Source organism: Perissodus microlepis, chromosome 16, assembly GCF_051167445.1.
Source record: "Perissodus microlepis isolate ML-2025 ecotype Zambia chromosome 16, ASM5116744v1, whole genome shotgun sequence".
Taxonomy (NCBI): Eukaryota; Metazoa; Chordata; class Actinopteri; order Cichliformes; family Cichlidae; genus Perissodus; species Perissodus microlepis.
This window is the reverse complement of record NC_140476.1, coordinates 30,941,241-30,955,220: the sequence shown is the minus strand read 5'-3', so window position 1 is coordinate 30,955,220 and position 13,980 is coordinate 30,941,241. Positions and strand designations below refer to the sequence as shown.

Sequence of the window (13,980 nt, the reverse complement as noted above, 5' to 3'; positions counted from 1 at the left end):
TTGTAATTACATGATGACAACACAGCGTCACCATGACACCGTTTGTTATCTCTTCTCTATCTTATTTCACGATATTGATCAGCAGATTTTAGACTTTGCTCAGCTTTTAGAACTTCAGAATTCCTTTATCGTCATCGACTAATAAAATGAAATTAAATTGTGTCCACTACCTCGAAAGGAACACACTTACTCACTCACTCACAGAAACAGGTTCGCACACAGTTCCAATCAGGTAAGCTTAAATGACGTTAAAATGGGATGTAACAACGCTATGTGTGAGTGTTAGTACTCTTACAAAATATTACATTTGTCTGAGAAAGTTTTACAATAGAATAATAAATGAAAAATGTGTGTTGCAGATTGTGTGCAGACCAAACAGTCTTGTGGGACACCTGTGCTGACTGAGAGACTTGAGCAGTGGAGGCCCATCTTGCCTGACTTAAAGTCCTGTATCCATAGACATAGATATGATTTCTTGTAGGAAATCCTGCTTTGGATGACTGTGTTGAATGCTGAGCTGTAATCCACACAAAAAACAGATACGCGTTTGTTCCTTGCTGTCTGGGTGGTGCTAAAGAGCATGGAGGGTGATGCAAATGATATCATCAGTTTTGTATAACTACTGATGTGAGTCCACAGTAGGTTGGAGAGAATCCATAAAGTCTCTGAGGACCAGTCCCTCCAGACATTTCATGATTTTTGCTGTTTGAGCAACTGGCATGTTGTCGCCAAACATGTTATCACAGACTGTTTGAGAACAACACTAGTGGATGTCTTACAGGAGGTGTGGACAGTGCATTCATTCATTATGAATTCCTCAGTTAATTCCCCATCCTGGAACAGCACCTGGACCACCTGCTTTCCCTACATTCATATTACAGAGTGTGCTGACATCCGCAATCTGTATGAGGCAGCTGGCCAACATGCGGTAAATAAGCCAAGCCATGGTTAGTAACAACACTTGGGTTTGCTTTCTTAAAAGTATCATCACATTGGTTAGCAGAGTCACATGACCAAAAGGGGCTGCTGAATGAGTGAATGACTTGGCAAAATTAAAAGTGCTTATTTGGTTAACTGGTGATTCTAAAGTGTGTGTGAATGTTGTCTTTTTCTCCGTATTAGCCCTGTGATGGCCTGGTAATGTCTTTACTGTGTACTGATATTTTCCCTGTTAGAGCTGGGATAGACTAGGTAGCCTCTGTGACGCCAAGTTGGATAAACAGTTAATAAAATGGACGGGTAGAATTCAAAATTGTTTCACAAGTTTTAAAAATATAAAACTAACATAAGAGGTGAAAAAAGCTAAAATAATTTCATATATGACAATATTTGCCTATCCTTTTACATTTTATTCTGCAGTGGTCTGACTTCTTATGTGATGTAGGAAATTGACAGCTGCCCCTCATGCCCCTTATGGTGCGATTTCTCACACCTTCGTAAGCAACATCAAGACGTTTCTGATGCTCTTGGACCCAAGTGTGCACCGGGCCTTGTGTGGGTTCCTCCACTCTGCCTAACAGGAAGTCAATTGGGAGCTTCGATTAAAACGCTCACACTGGCCATTACCTTGTGGGTGGTAAGGAGTGGTGCGAGTCTTTTCCACACCATATAACTGGCACAGCTGCTGAACTACTGCTCCTTCAAAACTCCTCCCCTGATCAGAGTGGATCCTAGAGGGGACACCAAAGTGATAAAACCACTCAAACCAAAACACTGGCCACAGTAGTTGCCTTTTGATCCTTAGTAGAAATGGCCTGAGTGAACTTTGAAAACACATCAGTAAGAATCAATGCATTTTCACAGCCATCAACAGAGGGTTTAAGGCATGAGAAATCAATTGCCAGAATCTGATTGGGCCTTGCAGCCATGAGGTGACCCATGGTTGTTTTAGGTTTGGGGTAAACTGCTTTAGCCTGTGCACAACGTTCACATTGCTGACAGTAATCCTGAACCTCTTTCAACATACCTGGCCAATAACACCTCTTGGGTATCAAGTCTGCAGTCCTGTCTATTCCCTGGTGACCATGGTCATTATGCAAGCCATGTAAAACCTCATTCTTGAGACTATGAGGGACCACTAATTGGCACACGGGTTCCCCCCATCTGGCTGAAAAATCTGCCAATAAAGCACACCCTCCTTCTCTACCAGTTTCCTCCACTGGCGCAACATTTCCAGCACTGCTGCTGGCAAATCTCTCCTCTCCTGGCGAGTAGGGCCAGTTCCTCTGCGCCAAAACTTCAAAAAGCCACTAATCGTGGGGTCATCCCTCTGCAAAATAGCAAGGTCTGGAAGTGAATGAGAGGGTAAAACCGAAATCATAGATTGGATTACTTGCTGGGGTGGTAAAACTGTTTGGACTAAAGAGCATGGAAGGGAAGTACCATGAAGCAGTGTTTCTAAAGACAGTTTGATCTGATGGCTGACACTGTCAGGACAAAGCATCTGCATTGCCATTTGTACGACCTGGACGATACTTAATTGAAAAATCAAAAGAAGAGAGCTGAGCAGCCCAGCGCTGTTCCAAAGGTCCGAGCTTTGCTGTAGTCAGATGGCTCAAGGGGTTGTTGTCGGTATAGACAACACACTTGTTACCCAGCAGATAATCTCTAAATTTTTCAGTCATAGCCCATTTCAAGGCTAGGAATTCAAGTTTCATGGAGCTGTAGTTGGACATGTTACGCTCTGTGGGCTTTAGTCCTCGACTAGCATAGGCTATAGGATGCACCTTGCCATCTGCTTGCTGTTGTGAAAGCACTGCCCCCAAACCCCAGTGACTGGCATCAACCTCCAAAATAAAAGGTTGTGGAAAATTAGCATAAGCCAATACGGGCAAATTCACCAGCCAAACCTTCAACTCTTGGAAGCTGTTTTCACACTGCTCGGTCCAAACTTCCTGCAATGCACGCGTGGAGGGGCGTTTGTGCTTAGTCCCAGCCAGCTCGGCCACCAGCTGGTGGAGCGGAGCAGCTAGGGATGCAAAACCTGGAACAAAGCGGCGATAGTAACTAGCAAACCCTAAGAATGACGTCAATTCAGCAACAGAGCTAGGAGTTTGCCAATTAGACACCGCAGATATTTTGTCTGGGTCCGTGGCTACCCTGTCCTTGGAGATCACATGCCCAAGGTACTTTACCTCTGTCTGCAAAATACAACATTTTTCCAGCTTGGCCTTCAAATTTTGTACCCGCAAGGTCTCCAGTACTGCTCCTAGGAGCTGAATATGCTCATCTACTGTGGTAGAGAAAACAATCACATCATCCAGATACAACAACAAGGATTGGTGATTCTGGGAACCAAACATTCGCTCCATCAATCTCTGAAAGGTGATGCGGTTGAACTCGAATAACCCGAAAGGAGTGCAGAAAGCAGTTTTCTTCTTGTCTGGCTCAGCAACAGGGACTTGATTGTAGCCACTAGCCAAGTCCAAGGTGGAGAACCAGAGTGCACAAAACAGATTGGTAGTCACGCAAAAGGGTTCTCACCTTGTCCTGATCCTGTACAGTGAGAACTGACAGACCAATTGCATCAATTGCAGTTTTCAGAGGGTTGGGTTCCACACTCTGAGTTGCCATGATAACACATTTTTCCTCTCCCAAATCTTCCAACAGACTGGTTGAGCCATCTGATTGGCTGACAATTTCAATTTGGCACAAGGTGCCAAGCTGACTGCGAGGTGGCAAAATGGCCTCAGTTAATCCCACATTGGTAACTGGGATAAATGCAGTGCCACTGACCACTTGGACCAAAGCTGGAGAAGAAAGGAGACCATGAGGCAAACCGGCATCTAATGGTTCAAAAAGCGCTGTTCCAGTGTGTGCTGAAGGGGCTTTTCGACACGTGGTAGGTACAAATTTCATTGTGCTTGCGGGGATGCAAATTTTTCTTCTACCCTGAACTCTCACTGGGCCACTAACCTGTGCTTCAGGCTGTAGTTGGGCCGTATGACAACGCTGCAAAGCCTGCTGCCAAGGATCTTCCTGCACTAAAGGAAGGTCAAAAAGAGCAGAGCCATGTTCCAAAAACAGCTCCCTATAACACTCTCGGATCACATTCATGCCAAGTACTCCACATATTTCTGAGTTGGGGCTGGGCTCCAAAGGATCTCTAACAACTAACACACCACGCTTCGGTATTTGCCTCTCTAACACCTGGCAATCAAGCTCCAGGTAGCCAACATAGGGAATATCTAGCCCATTAGCTGCCCGTAACCACAGCCAATGGCATGCTTTCAGTTTCTCTGGACCCCAGTTCCTAAAATGTTTGGCAAAAAAACTCTCCGTGATGGTAGTGACCATGGACCCAGTGTCTAATAAACAGGAGACGTCTACCCCTCCCATATTAATGGTAACCTTGGTAACCAACTTGGGTGGGGGACCAGACTTTTGAGCATTACAACTGTTGGAGCCAGTTATGCCCCCATCTGATATGTGGCTCAGCATAACAGAGGGTGCTAGTTTTCCGTCTGCATGGAAAACGTGCCCTGACCAGATGAGCTCCTGCTAGGGGCTGTAGACTCAAAGGCTACTTCCCTCTCATTATCACAGTCCTTAGCAAAATGGCCAGGTTTCTGACACCGTCTGCAAATAACCTGCCTTCCTCTCTGCGTGAACTTAGGCTTACTTGATGTATGGGCAACTCTCAACTCATGTGTAAGCTGATCAATCTGGGCCTGCTGCTGTTTTAACATTTCCTTAACCTCTGCCAATTCTTTTTTTTTTTTTTTTTTTTTTTTTTTTGTGTCCCGTTTGGATCTTTAGCCATCAGAATTGTTGTCTTAAGGCCAAGAAAGATGCCAAGCGGATTTATTTTACCAAGTGGATCATCATGGCCTTGCCATATTGGTCCATTTGATTGACCTTTATTATAATTATGTATTTATTTTATTTTCGGTTGCTACAAACGGGACAGACGTGACTGGGGGATAGGACAGGGAGAAAGAATGAAAGAAAGAGAGGGAGAGAAAGAAAACCAAAGGGGAGAAGAGACGGTGAGAAGGGGGGGAAGAAAGGAAAAAACAAACAAACAAACAAACAAAACGCCTGGATCACCTGTATGGAGAAAAAAAACAGAAGAGAAAGCAAACAACAAAGAGCAACATAATAAAAACAGCACCATCACAATAAACTAGCTAGCAGTAGATAACAGTAGATACTAAATAATAAACGATATTGTGCAGCACGCAAGATAGACAGCGCACAATGTGCTTTGAGGCAGCAGCCAAGAAAGGTGTAGTCCGCGTCTGTGAACACCCGTGTGTACACCTGTGTGCATACCTGTGTGGATCAGCATGCTTGTATTCCAAAGGTTTCTCCATGTAACGATCTGCTAGGGAGTGTGGGGAGCCATAGCCCCGTCCATAGACCCCAGTCTGACGGCCAGCACCTCCTCCCAGCCCCCCAGCCCTGACGGCTAACAGAACCGGGGTGAGTGAAGACCTCAAACCTCCCTACGCCCGCTCATATGTAATGTTGTTGTGTGCTGTTCTAAAGTGCATTTAAAACTCAGGAGAGCATGGTACTAGCTTCCTCTCAGAGAGCAGCACGGCTCCTCCCGAAAACCCTCAGTGTCTAAATGCATTTAAAATTGAGGGTAGGGCACCAGCGCCAGAGGTGGGTTGGAGTACAACGACCATCCTCTGGATGCTGTAAAACGTGCCCACCCCCAAGGCCCTATATGTATGTGTTATGTGAGAGTGTGAGTAATGTGGATGTCTAGGTTGCAGAATAAAATTGAGGCACAGGCGGCCAGAAGGGGACAGAGGGGGAGTGCCTCCCCTGCACCCTGGTGACATACCTGCACCCCAAGCCCTGCGTGTGTGGGTGGGTGTGGTAGAGCGGGAATAGGGAGGCAGCTGAGGATGGGGAGGGAAGAAAGGGAGGGGCAAGCGGCCCCTCCCTGGGGCCAGCTCCCCCGCTGACCCCAGTAGGCACCCCCACGCTCTGGAACCCACCAGGGCAAGGAGGCCCAGGCCCATCCGGACCGGGGCCCGCAGCAGCAGCACTGCCCAGCCCCACAGAGTCCGGGGCAGCCCACCCGACTCCACCCCAGAGAAAACTGCACCCACCCCATCATCCAATCATCTCCCAAACTACACAAGACAATAGACACCCAGGTTGAGTTCATTCTCCCCCTCTCCTATATCTCTCCCCCCACCTGCAGAGTGAGCTCCTGTAGTGAGGAGACCACCTGCAAAGATGTAACAACCTCCCCACCAGTTAGAGAGCCCCCTAGTTGGGCCGATGCACCAGAGGTCCCCTGCACTGGGGCTGAGCCCCCCTGCACCCACCCGCCCACTGCTCCGGCGACACAACAGCCAGGACCCAAGCCCCCAAGGCCCGGCCAGCACCCCAGACCGGGGGTCGGAGCACCCCCAGACCCCCAAGCCTCCACGCCCGTCCCGGACCCTCCCAGGGGCAGCCAGGCTACCAGGCCAGTAACCAACGTCCGCCAGCACAGACCCTCCCCCATCTCCGCTGTACGCAGCCACAAGGAAAACACCATCCAAGAGCCCCAGAGCTTCTAACCAGGTCATGGCCACAGCCCCCAGGTTAGGCCCTCCAGGGAAACGTCCCTAGGGACTCCCCAGACGCCCTAAGGCCGTCCCTACCCCCACATCAACCACAATAGCGAAGGCAGGACCAAACCATGACCCCCCACCCCCACTAGGTGATGAAGCCGATCAAAGGAGCCCAAAGGGATTGATCAAATGTGATGGCAGAGGTTGTATCAAGACTAATGTGATCTATTAGATGGTTTTTATATTGGTTAGAATTAAGATTATTTTTATTTTTCCAGTTAATGAGGACCATTTTCTTGGCAATGCATAGGGCCGTAAAAACAACGTGGGCTGTGTTTATTTCTGCAGTGACCTCATCCAAGTTGCCCAGCAAGCATACTAAAGGGGAGGCTGGAATGTTACATTTCAGACACTTTGATAAGTCTTCACATATCTCACGCCAAAATTTCTGAACTGGTGGACAGAACCAAAGAGCGTGGATGTAATTGTCCGGTGTATTTGCTGTGCAGTGTGAGCAGTTGTTGGAAGGCGTATAGCCCATCTTGAACATCCTATGACCAGTATAGTGCACTCTGTGTAATATTTTGTATTGTATTAATTGCAAACTGGGATTTCTGATCCATTGAAAGGTTTTTAAGCATATCTGAGACCAAAGGTTTGGGTCTAAGTTGATTGATAAATCTGCTTCCCATTTTGCAATAGGAAGGGATATTGATTCATCTATTTTAGAAAGTGTTCTGTATATTTTAGACAATAATTTGGGGGGTTTTAGACTAAGAAATTGTACCACACTTGGTGGTGTTTGTAATTCAGCTTCACTGGGATTAAATTTCTTTTTTACTATGGATTTAATTTGTTGATATTCCAAAAATCGTTTCTTGTTGATCCCATATTGTATAACTAGTCTGTCAAACGAAATAAAGTCTGTTCCTTCCAATATATGTTCCAAGTATTTAATTCCTTTGCAACTCCAATCTGAAAAGTTTATCATATTATTGTTTTGTAATATGTCCGGGTTGTTCCAGATAGGTGTACGTTTGCATGGGATTAATGAAGACTCTGTCATTTTTAGAAACTCCCACCATGCTGTCAGAGAAGAGCTAATATTGATGCTTTTAAAGCATTCATGTCGTTTGATGTTTGAGCTGATAAATGGTAGGTCTGAAATTTCTAGGTTATTACATAGTGCCTGTTCTACATCTATCCAAGGTTCATCTAAGAAGGTGTGTTTAAACCATCTAGAGATGAACTGAAGCCTGTTGGCTAAAAAATAGTGATTAAAGTTAGGCAGATCTAATCCTCCTTTATCCTTGGTCCTTTGTAGTGTTTTTAAGCTGATACGTGGGGGTTTATCTTTCCAAAGGAATTTAGAAATGTACGAGTCTAGAGATCTGAACCAATCTTGTGATGGCTTATTTGGGATCATTGAAAATAAATAGTTTATTTTTGGCAAGATCATCATTTTTATAGCGGTGACCCTTCCCATGAGTGATATGGGTAAAGATTTCCATCTAGCCAGGTCGCCTTCTACTGTCTTTAAAAGTGGGATGTGGTTTAATTTAGTTAATTCTGAAAGTTTAGGAGAGACATTGATACCTAAATATTTTATATTTCCACATTGCAGTGGGGAAGGAGAAGAATTATGGAAGGAGCAATTAATCGGAAGAACTGTTGATTTCGACCAGTTAATTGAATAATCTGAGACACTTGAGAAGGAATTTATCAATGCAATTACCCCAGAGATATTGGTTTGTGAGTTTTGGAGAAAAAGTAACACATCATCTGCATAAAGGCTGATTTTATGTTCTATATTCTTACATTTTATGCCCTTAATTGTTGTAGCCTGTCTAATTGCTGCTGCTAATGGCTCAATAAAAATTGCAAACAGTGAAGGGGAGAGTGGGCATCCCTGTCTGGTGCCCCTCAGAAGAGAGAAGCGGGAGGATGTTTGGTCATTTGTTCTGACACAAGCTGTTGGGGAGTTATATAATATTTTTAACCAGTTTATGAAACAGGATCCAAAACCAAATTTATGTAAAGTTGCAAATAGAAATTTCCAGTTAACTCTGTCAAATGCTTTTTCTGCATCTAAAGAAAATATTATGGTTTCAGTGTTTTTACTGCATGAGTAGTCTATTAAATTAAGTAATCTACGTGTATTTGTTGATGAGTGCCTACCTTTTATAAAACCAGTTTGGTCAGGATGAATTAAAAGGGGGGTTATTTTCTCTAATCTCTTTGAGAGAGCTTTGCAGATTATTTTAAGGTCTACATTAATAAGGGATATTGGACGATAGCTTGAGGGATATACAGGGTCTTTGCCTGGTTTTTGTAAGAGACTGATATTTGCAGAGTTCATATTTGGTGGTAGTCTACCATTTTCTTTGATTTCCTGCAACATCCTGTGAAAAACTGGTGCCAGAATTGTCCAGAATTCTTTGTAAAAATCTGTTGGAAAACCATCTGGACCTGGAGCCTTATTATTGGGCATACTTATCAGAGCTTCCTGGAGTTCACCTGGCGTCAGTGGCGAATCCAGTGCCATTGCTTGGGTGTCTAATAATTTTGGAAGAGTTATGTTGTCGAGAAATTGATCAATTTCGTTTTTAGATGGGTTTATTTGTGGTGTATATAAAGTTTCATAGAAATTCCTAAAAATGTTATTTATTTTTTTAGGATCATATATTGTATTCCCAGATAAATCTTTAACAGCACATGTAGTTGTTTTTTCTTTATTGATTTTTAACTGGTTAGCAAGAAATTGTCCGGATTTGTTACCGTGTTCATAATTTTGCAGGCGAAGTCTTTGTACTAAGAATTTAGTCTTTTTATTAATAATTTCATTTAATTCTAGTTTTGTCTTGCGTATTTTGTTTAATATTTCTTGATCTTGGTGTGACACATAGGCTTTTTCTAAGGATTTGATGTTTTTCTCTAGTTCCTGAATTTTTTTGTTTTCTTCTTTCTTCTTATGTGATGAGAAAGAGATTATTTTACCTCTCATCACGGCTTTCCCTGCTTCCCAGAGGACAGATGCTGATGTTCCAGGAATGTCATTAAAGCCTAAATATAGAGTCCATTCTTTTTTAAAGTATTTGATAAACTCTTCGTCTTTGAGCAGTGATGTATTAAATCTCCAGTTTTTTCTTGGTGTAGTATTATTCATCTGTATTAGTGTTAAAGATACAGGAGCATGATCGCTGACAGCTATAGGATGAATCTCAGTGTCTGTAATGTTACTCAGCAGTGAGCTGCTGACCAGAAAATAATCCAGACGAGAGTAGGAGTGATGGACATGTGAGAAGAAAGTATATTCCTTACTATTGGGGTGAAGGGAGCGCCATGCATTGCAAAGACCAAAGTCGCTCATATACTGTTTGATTATATTTGTGGACTGCCAGTTACGCTGAGTTCCTGCTGTATTGAGCCTATCCATTTCTTCATTTAGTCCCAGGTTGAGGTCTCCCCCCAGAACAATTGTGCAGTCTAGGTGTTCGGAGAGTGTACTAAAAAAACCATGGAAGAATGAGGGGTCATCAACATTTGGACCATATATACTTACAATACCTAGCTTTTGGTTAAGTATAGATAGTTTGACGATTAGGAATCTGCCCTCTGGATCTATAACTGTATCGAGTACTGTGAAATTAATATTTTTATGTATTAGAATTGCTACTCCTCTTTGTCTAGAATTATAACAGGCTGAGAACACATTAGGAAACTCAGGTGTTTTAAGTTTATTCAAACCTGTGACAGGCATGTGGGTTTCTTGTAATAAAACAACGTCTGCCTGTAATTTTTTAAGTTGGTTAAGTATTTTTAACCTTTTTTCCCTAGAGCCAGCTCCATGCACATTCCATGTGACAAATCTTAGCATGCCCATAGTTGTGTGTTTGTGGCTAATGATGTACGCTGTGTGTCTCGCTTAGACGGGTGAGGAAAATGGAAACACATCTTTTTTCTTTTTTTTTTTTTTTTTTTTGGTAAGTAAAGAGAAGAAAATGCGCGGCAAGAAGCTCCATAGGTCTGACTATGTGTGTGCATAATAACTAATATGAGCAAATGTGTGCATGTGTCCTATATCTGTGTGCGCTGTGTGGCTGTTGTAAATGTGTTGCCTTTAAACGCATGTGTGTGCGTGATCGTGCAGAGTAAGCATGTAGAAATAGACAGTGTCGTTTGTGAATGGATAGGGAAACAGGTGATCGACATAGTGATAGAAAAGAGAAGCAAATAAACTCTGCCAATTCTGACGCAATTGTATCCCTTGGCACCCTTGTTTGTCCTGTATGCTGTAGACTGCTGGGACAGAATAAGTTCTGAACCGGCCTGGTTCTACTACTCTGCCTTCCCGCTCCCACCTGAGGGCTTCATCTCTTAAAGTATGGAGGTCATAATCTGGATGTTCGCGAACAATCCTTTTAAGCTCATGGCTCAAATTTCCATCCCTGACACCCTCTACAAACTGATCAGAAAGCAGTCTAGCAGCCTCAGGAATTCGCCTCTCTGGACAACTTTGAATAATTTTGTCCATGAGAGAAAACAATGCATGGGAGAATTCCCTCAGTGACTATCCTTCTTGCTGCCTTCTTGCATAAAAAGCTTCCTTAACAGCAATAAAGGACATGGGGCAACCATACTGGCTAAGGAGAATATCAAAAATGCGGCCTGGATCTTCTCTTACTTGCTGGGACCTATATTTTATTTCCTCACGAGCATCACCAGTCAAATGATCATAGATATAATGGGCTCCATCAATAGGGGCAAGTCTACGAGTGCGCATCATAGATTTTATTTCCTCCACCCAACTTTGGACACTGTCACACTAAATATATGTGAAATGAGAACTTGTAAAGGTACTCACCTGTCCTGGTTGCTTCTTGCAGGATGTGGAGCAAAAGAGTGAAAGTGGCTCAATCACCTGCTTAAGAGCTCCTGGAGCAGTTTAGTGTGCCAGGTTAGGGAGTATGGTTAAAGAGGGTTTTAATTTAGATAGTAATGGGTGAAGCTTATGTTATTGGTTTGTTTATAGTACGTGTTGGAAATATGTATATGTTTGTGATGTGCTTTAATGTTATTGTATGTTTGTTTTTGTGGAGGGTTATGTTTTCATGTTGGTTAGTTAACCCCCATACTTGGGCTATTCCGGATGCTCACCTGAAAAGGTAGAGTATAAAAGGAAGTCATTTTGTTTAGTTAGTGGGTTTTTTTTTTTTTTTGTGCTGTTAACATGTGCCTTCTTTAATAAAGTGCCAATCCATGGATGTATTTTCCTCCAGTCTCGCGTCATGTTATTAGACAGAACCTATGACCGCCGGCCAAAACTGACAACAACGAAAAACACTAAAACCTGAAAAACAAAACAAACCATTCCTCGGGATTCCCATATGCTTGTTTGCCATTCACCTAGGGACCATTTTTGATCCGAGGACACCACAAGGGTTACATACAGCAGAACCCAAAAAGTCTAAATGCATAAACAATGGGTCACAGACCCACGACCATGAAACCTTGTTTAAATTCAAATGTACAAAACAGTTTACACACTACGTAATGGATTGCTCAACACTGACGCTGCAGACGGAAAACACACTCAGGGCCAGTATTTGTCAACTTCACTACAACAACAATCTTTGTGCCAAAGATAGACTAGTGATGCAACGGGGCTGCTGTATGTGGAAAGAATTTTCTCCAAACAGAACAACAACAATATGTCCTCATGAGCAAATACGCAGCACTGTGCCACTGCTTTGTAACAGATGAGTCAGAGGTCTTCATTTAGAAGCGAATGCAATATTTAGCTAGTGTCAGTGTCAGTGGCAACATAAAGGTTTTACCCATTTAACACACTGTAAAAGTCCAATAACTTAAATTATTACATTTAAACATGAAACCTTGGTTTATTGTTTAAGAGTATTTCCAATGGAAATCATAAGTCAGTATAATAGTAATGAACATGTATAATGATTCACTTACTACATAAAGACCAACCTGCCTGTTCTATGCTTGGTTTTTGCTGTTGAATTGTGTCGTGCATTTTAGACTTCACTGAACCAGTGCGGCCTTTTGAGTCAGAAATACATTTTTTAAAACCAAGTGTAACATAATAATGTAGCAATTTACCCCCACACAGAAACAAAGACAAGGAGGGTATGAGTCCATCTTATTCCTCACCTAACAACATATTTAACATATAGTACATGGGGTACTAACTTGAGCCAAGAATAATTTTACTGTGACAAGTAATCATAGTAATCATAATATATATATAGCACTCCCAAATGACCAAGCTCCTTACTCTGTCTCTAAAGGAGAAGCCAAACATGCTTCAAAGGAAGCACATCTCTCCTTGTATCACAATCTCATTTCTCCTTACACCACCCAGAGAGCATGAGGGGCAGAACGTAGATCAACCTATACATTGACAGCTTCAGGGTCAGCTCTCTCGTCACCCCATTACTGCAGATGCCACACTGATCTCCCAGTTTCCTGCTCCACTCTCCCGTCACTCATGAACAAGACCCTGAGATATTTAAAGTCCTCCACTAGTGTTGTGCGATAGCAAATTTTGGTATCGATCTAATACCAAAAAAAAAGTGCCAGTATTGCTGACACTAGTGCTGATACTTGTTTCCCTGTCTCGCTTAGCTGCTGGCAGTATGAACCACTCTCACTATGGTTGTGCAGGGACCAGAAACAACTAAAACCAACTAACGCTAAACACACTACTGGGTGCACATATTGCGCCCAGTTTGCCTCGTGCAATGTTCAGGGCACGCTGGCATGTGACAGGGGGAGCATACAGTTTCCACCCCCCTCTCTGTGATCCAGGAGCAAAGGTAACACCTTTGTCAAGTAGATCTCCCTGCTGAGCACTGGACCGTCAGCAGGTGGAGTTTTACTCACTCCTGGGAGGTGCAGCTCAGAATAAGACTTGTTAGTAGCAGTTTTAGGTCTCCTTTTCATGTGTTGCATGAGCAAGGCGCAATCCACTCCAGCAATGTCTCCAACATCAAGTCTGAGAAGATCCCCATCAGCATGATGAAGGCAGTAATAGTAAAATAATGCAATGTCTCAATCTTTACAATCTTTACATCTAATATGCTTTTTATGGTCTGTTGTGAATAAAATATCGGCTTATTTGCATTTTACACAGCAAGTCAGCTTTTTTAGAGTTGGGTTTGTGGCTATTCTGCAAATATAAACAGACAAACAAACACTCTGAATGGAAACCACTTGATTTAGATTAACTTTTATTTTGTATTGTTTCTGTGAAATGCCTTAGACTGGGAAGTTCTTTTGATATTAAAACTGTATTTTGTATTTGTATATTGGCCAGTCTGTGGCAGCAGTTGTGCAGAAATTTAAATAGCTCGCTTAACTTTCTCTCTATCTCTCCACACTATTCCACTTCTGCTCCCACTGATTTCCTTAATTCCCTCCCTAATACTAATCATTCCCC

At 43.0% G+C, this 13,980-nt stretch overlaps 1 protein-coding gene across 2 annotated transcripts in view; it reads right to left on the bottom strand.

The window, feature by feature from the left end:
* Positions 1–11,407, bottom strand: part of ankrd50l (ankyrin repeat domain 50-like) — a 31,087-nt gene extending 19,680 nt beyond the window's left edge. The window contains exon 1 of one of the 2 annotated variants that reach the window (XM_084908211.1): positions 11,383–11,407. The gene's annotated coding sequence lies outside the window, so the exon portion shown is untranslated. The remainder of the gene's footprint in view (positions 1–11,382) is intronic. The other variant, XM_084908207.1, reaches the window with a different exon arrangement.
* Positions 11,408–13,980: the final 2,573 nt, after the last annotated feature.